The sequence below is a fragment of the Chelonoidis abingdonii genome, chromosome 2 (genome assembly GCF_003597395.2).
Source record: "Chelonoidis abingdonii isolate Lonesome George chromosome 2, CheloAbing_2.0, whole genome shotgun sequence".
Lineage (NCBI taxonomy): Eukaryota > Metazoa > Chordata > Testudines > Testudinidae > Chelonoidis > Chelonoidis abingdonii.
Window position 1 is genome coordinate 53,922,056 of NC_133770.1, and position 6,677 is coordinate 53,928,732.

The window sequence follows — 6,677 nt, forward strand, 5'->3', positions numbered from 1 at the left end:
AGAACAATTTGCAGGAGCAGGGCCTAAATTATTATTAGTCATAAATGAAAGCAATTTACCAATTTAAAAGTGGGAAAAGTTGTTCTCTCTGTGTGTGCACAAGTCTGCCTTTGCCTTAATTATAACCTAGAGTAGGCACAGACCTCCTTGTATATAGTGGAAGAGTTTTATTCCTCAAATAGGAAAGCAGTTGATTATATATCATTTTTGTGTATAGTGGGACACTTTGCCCCCAGCTTCCAGCTATCCAACCACAATAACTTCACTGGTATGTTTACAACCTAATTGAAGGCTGCATTGAAAGGATCTCAGATTCCCTTTCATTTCTTTTACAATTAACATTTGTGCCCACCTACACATAAATTTTATCCTTCGCTCCTAGATGACTGCCAAAGCTGTGCTGAGAAAAGTCTATGCAGGAAACAAAGAGAAGCCTTTCCAAGGCCCAGACATGCACTTCTCTAATGCTCTGGAGATTCAAAGGTCCAAGAAGTGAGAAATCAGAGACCACTTCCAATCCCATGCTGAATTGCCTGGGACTTAAATCAAGATCCTAGATTAATCTTTTGTCACCTTAGCCCTCTTACTAAAGAATAGTTTGAAAATGAAACAAATGAATAAAACTAATGACAAATGTTTACACCATTGACTATAAGTGAAGGAGAAGCTTCCACAGTATCAAGTCTTTAACTCCTTGGAAACAATATGATAATAGAAATTATTTCTTTATAATACGAGAGGACAATCTTATCACCCTGGATCTGCGAACTCTGCACAGCTTTGGAGAAAGAGATGGTCTAAGCCATAAAGTTCAGATTCTGATCCACATTTCCACAATGTCTGGGAATACATAGAGCCAAGATTTCGCTTCAGCTCCACCTCTGCTAGTAATTGTGAATAGACTGCTAGTGATTCATGATTTGTGTTGTGTGAAAAGTATCTGTTCTGCATATTATAATATATAAAGTTGAAATAGTCCACACTAAGGATGAGCTCCATGTTGAAGTCAATGGAGCCAGGATTTCACCTTAGGAGTGTGTAAAATACCAGTATTAAACATTATTAGTAACCATTATAATGATTAATAAGCATTTACACAGGGCACGAGTCTCCACTGACCTGCACTTTTTGTAGTCATTTATATTTGTGCAAAATGTTATGGTAGTAATGTATATCAGTTTTGTATGTCCACTCAGTGGTCACCATTTTCAGTTTTTTCCTACACTTTTTTAAAAAGAAACTTTCCAATTTATGCAATATATATGGTTGCCTACTATATACCAACAGCACAACCACTACCAATATAAAAACAAGCCAAACAACGGATAGTGAGTGAAGCAACTCCTTCTAACAATAGAAGCTTAATACTTTTTGCTGCTTCTGTCACTCTCATTAATACTATTTTCCTTAACTGTTTTCTTTTGAATTGACTACTGTTTTTCATGCACTTACTTGACTTTGGACCTGGAATAGTCCTTTTAGTTGATTTGGATGTGAATTAGTGATGTGAGTATGAATTATAACACAGTGCATTGCTAAGATACCTAGTTTCTTCACAAGAATCTCTTGGGAAAATATTGCATGTGAGGTAAACTTGCTGAAACATAGTTTTAGTTTTCCCATGTGAAAATTGAATCTAATGAATATAAATACATAGTGCCCTGACTCTTTTAGACAATGTACTTCTGGGTAACTCGGTCTGTGAGTCAGCAGTGCTTAATTAGACCAGGCAACTTCGGATCACAAATTTCTAGCATAAGAAAGATTTTGGGTGTTGCACATTCTTTCTAAATATATATATTTTGGAATTGAAAGGGGGTGATGTTTGGTTTTTAACAAACCAGGCTATTGAGTATTTTCTCTGTTTGCTTCTTTTGTTTTAATGTTTCAAAATTATCTCATGCTTTTTATTATTATTTTACTATGTATGCAAAGGATAATGGGGTATGGGACTCCAAAATACTACTTTCTACTGACCAACCATTATTACAAAGTGACTAAAATGGCACAAGAGTGTATGATCTGAGTCACAGTATGTATCCTCCTATGGATAAATAATCCAAGATGGTGACATATTGTTTGCAATAGATGAGATGGTAACATAGTCAGCTAAGAGCTGACTGGTTCAATGCTAAGGCACTTGTGGCATTAGTGATACTGGAATGAAGAGAGGAACTCTGAAGACAGGAAACAGGGATATACAGAAATCGGGCTGGCTTTACTTTCCAGTGCTGGATCACAGTGCTAAACTTTTAAGGAAAATGGGAACATCTTCGGTTTATGTAATGACAGTGGATATTTTTTTAAATCTATGTCAGAGGCAGAATATCCTTCTTCATGCTGAGGCTTCACTTGTACTGTTGTAATATAGCCTGGCCCCCTCCCAACCATCACTGATCATAAGCAAATTAGCAATTTAATGTGAAAAACAGCTCTTTGAACTTTATCTTTGTTTGCTTAAAATGTGTTCTGTTCTGTTGGAAACTTGTGGAATTCAATGGGAGCTCCTTATGCTGAACTGAGAAATAGCAAATTCCATTCACGGTAGAGTGGAACTGAAGTTTCAAATTGTTTCAGTTCATACCACTACGCAGATATATAAATATTTGTTCATAGAGATGTTTTATCAAAAAAAGTCTTCACTCTAAGAAGGTTATATTGTAATTCAATGGGTGGAACCTCATGTATTCTCATTCAGAATTCTGTATGCTAATTTGGAATTCTCTAGGTAACCCAAATTGCTGTGAAAATAACCTGTTAGATGACTGTGTACGTAAAAATGCATTGCAATGAATTCTTTGTTCTGACTTGGACAGCCACCAGAAATGGACAACCTGCGTCTGCTCCCTTTAACATTTTGACCAAAGGACAGAGCTTGCCAGATAAAATTGAATTGCAACTTCAGCACTGCATGTGAAATCCATGCCCTTCTGGAGCATACTAAACAGAGCCTAAAACTTGAAAGGAATGTTCCATCCCTAGTGAACTGTATTTGATTTTGTATCTAACATTGACATGGATTTTAGGTCAAAAGAGATGCAGAGGAAATGTTTCTATAGTTCATTAATATGATCATATCAAAACATGGAGGTGTCGAGGGGCCAAGATTCCCACTGACTTTAATGGGAGTTGGATTAGGACCCCAAAACTATTGTATGTAAATAAGACAAATTGAGTGAAATTATGAATTAAATATTACACAATGTGTAAAAATCCTAAACCCACTCTTTTCTCAGATCGGTCCTTGAAAAGAGAGCAAATAGTGAACATTAAAATTATCAAGCCATTCAGTCTATCTTTTCTAAATAGACCACAGATGATCCTTATGTTATCTTTATGACATATATGTATCCTGAACCTCCTTAAAAAGTTGCCATTTCTTAGAATCATAGAACTGAAAGGGACCTCGAGAGGTCATCTAGTCCAGTCCCCTGCACTTGTGGCAGGACTAAATCGGGGGGCTCAGCTAATCTTCATCCAAGAGTATTAAAGGAACTGGCACATGAAATTGCAAGCCCTTTAGCAAGAATTTTTAATGAATCTGTAAACTCCGGTTGTACCATATGACTGGAGAATTGCTAACATAGTTTTTATCTTTAAGAAAGTGAAAAAAAAAGTGATCTGGGCAACTACAGACCTGTTAGTTTGATATCTGTAGTACGCAAGTTCTTGGAAAAATTTTTGAAAGAGAAAGTGAAGGACATTGAGGTCAATGGTAATTGGGACAAAATACAACATGGTTTTACAAAAGGTAGATAATGCCAAACCAACCTGATCTCCTTCTTTGAGAAGGTAACAGATTTTTTAGACAAAGGAAACACAGTGGATCTAATTTATCTTGATTTCAGTAAGACATTTGATATGGTTCCACATGGGGAATTATTAGCTAAATTGGAAAAGATGGGGATCAATATGAAAATTGAAAGGTGGATAAGGAACTGGTTAAAGGGGAGACTACAATGGGTTGTACTCAAAGGTGAACTGTCAGGCTGGAGGGAGGTTACTAGTGGAGTTCCTCAGGAATCAGTTTTGGGACCAATCTTATTTAATCTTTTTATGACCTGACCTTGGCACAAAAAGTGGGAATGTGCTAATAAAGTTTGCGGATGACACGAAGCTAGGGAGGTATTGCCAATACAGAGAAGGACCAGGATTCATCAGGAAGATCTGGATGACCTGTAAACTGGAGTAATAGTAATAGGATGAAATAATAGCCATGCATTTAGGATTAATAATAGAATTATTGTTATAAGTGGGACGCATCAGTTGGAAGTAACAGAGGAGGAAAGGACCTGAAGTATTGGTTGATTACAGTGACTATGAGCCACCAATGTGATATGGCCGTGAAAAAAGTGAAATGCAGGCTTGGGATCCATCAGGAGAGATATTTCCAGTAGGAGATGTTAGTACCTATTAGAAGGCACTGGTGAACCTCATCTGGCATACTGTGTGCAGTTCTGGATTTTCCATGTTTAAGAACGATTGAATTCAAACTGGAAAGGTACAGAGAGGGCTAACTAGGATGATCGAGGAATAGAAACCTGTCTTATGGAAAGGAGACTCAAAGCTGGCCAGCCTAACCAAAAGGAAGGAGATGATCCTCAATAATATCAGAGGATAATGACCAGTGAGTTAGTAAATATATAGGCTCAGACAATGTGAAAAAATGGAAAAAAGGAAGATAGACTTGAAATTAGACAAAGATTTCTAACCATCAGAGGAGTGAAGTTCTGACAGCCTTCAAGGGGAGTAGTGGGGCAAAAGACGTATCTGGCTTCAACACTAAGCTTGAATAAGTTTATGGAGGGAAATCATATAATGGATAGCCTAATTTTGCAATTAATTGGTCTTTGACTATTATGGTAAATATGCCCAATGGCTTGTTGAATGGGATGTTAGATGGGGAAGGATCTGAGTATACTACAGATAATTCTTTCCTGGGTGTCTGGCTTGGTGAGTCTTTGCCCACATGCCAGGTTTTAGCTGATTGCCCATATTTGGGGTCAGGAAGGAATTTTCCTCCAGTGCAGATTGGCAGAGGGCCTGAGGGTTTTTCACCTTTCTCTGCAGCTTGGGGCATGGGTCATTTTGCTAGAAAGATTCTCATGCACCGCTAAGTCTTTTAAACCATGATTTTGAAGACTTCAGTGGCTCAGACACAGGTTTGAATACAGGAGTGGTGGGTGAGGATTCTGTGGCCTTGTTAGTGCAGAAGGTCAGAGTAGATGATTTATATGCGTCGTTCTGACCTTAAAGTCTGTGATTATGTGATTAAGTATTATCTAGACATTTCTGACAGCTGTTTGTCTACTTGCTTCTTAAAAATCTCCAATGATGGAGACTCCACAACCTCCCTAGGCAATTTATTCCACCCTTGACAGTTAGGAAGTTTTCCTTGATGTCCAACCTAAACCTCTCGCTGCCATTTTTAAGCCCATTCCGTCTTATCCTATCATCAGAGGTTAAGAAAACAAATTGTTCTTCTCCCTCCTTGTAACAACCTTTTAATACTTTGAAAACTGTTGTGTCCCCTTCTTAGTCTTCTCTTCTCCAGACTAAACAAACCCAATGTTTTCAATCTTCCCTCATAGGTCATGTTTTCTAGACCTTTTATCATTTTTGTTGCTCTTCTCTGGACCCTCTCCAATTTGTCCACATCCTTCCTGAAATGTGGTGCCCAGAACTGGACATAGTATTCCAGCTGAAGCCTAATCAGTGCGGAGTAGAGCAGAAGAATTACTTCTCGTGTCTTGCTTACAGCACTACTGCTAATACATCCCAGAAGGGTGTTCACTTTTTTTGCAACAGCATTACATTGTTAACTCATATTTAGCTTGTGGTCCACTATGACCCCCAGATCCCTTTCTGCAGTACTCCTTTCTAGGCAGTCATTTCCCATTTTGTATGTGTGCAACTGATTGTTCCTTCCTAAATGGAGTATTTTGCATTTATCCTTATTGAATTTCATCCTAGTTACTTCAGACCATTTCTCCAGTTTGTCCAGATCATATTGAATTTTAATCCTATCTTCCAAAGCACTTGCAACCCCTGTCAGCTTGGTATCTTTCACAAACTTTATAAGTGTACTCTCTATGCCACTATCTAAATAATTGATGAAGATATTGAACAGAACTGGACCCCAAACTGATCCCTATGGGACCCCACTATTTTTGCCCTTCCAGCATGACTGTGAGCCATTGATAAGTGTTCTCCGGGAACTATTTTCCAGCCAGTTTTTCACCCACCTTATAGTAGCTGAATCTAGGTTGCATTTCCCTAGTTTGTTTATGAGAAGGTCATGCGAGACAATATCAAAAGCTTTACTAAAGTGAAAAGATACCATGTCTACTGTTCCCCCCCATCCACAAGGCTGTTACCGTGTCAAAAAAAGCCATCAGGTTGGTTTGACAAGATTTGTTTTTGAAAAATCCGTGCTGTTACTTATCACCTTATTTTCTTCTAGATGTTTGCAAATTGATTGCTTAATTATTTGCGCCATTATCTTTCCGGGTACAGAAGTTAAGCTAACTGGTCTGTAATTTCCCGGGTTGTCCTTATTTCCCTTTTTATAGATAGACACTATATTTGTCCTTCCCAGCCTTCTGGAATCTCTTCTGTCTTCAATGACTTTTCAAAGATAATCGCTAATGGCTCAGATATCTCCTCAGTCAGCTTCT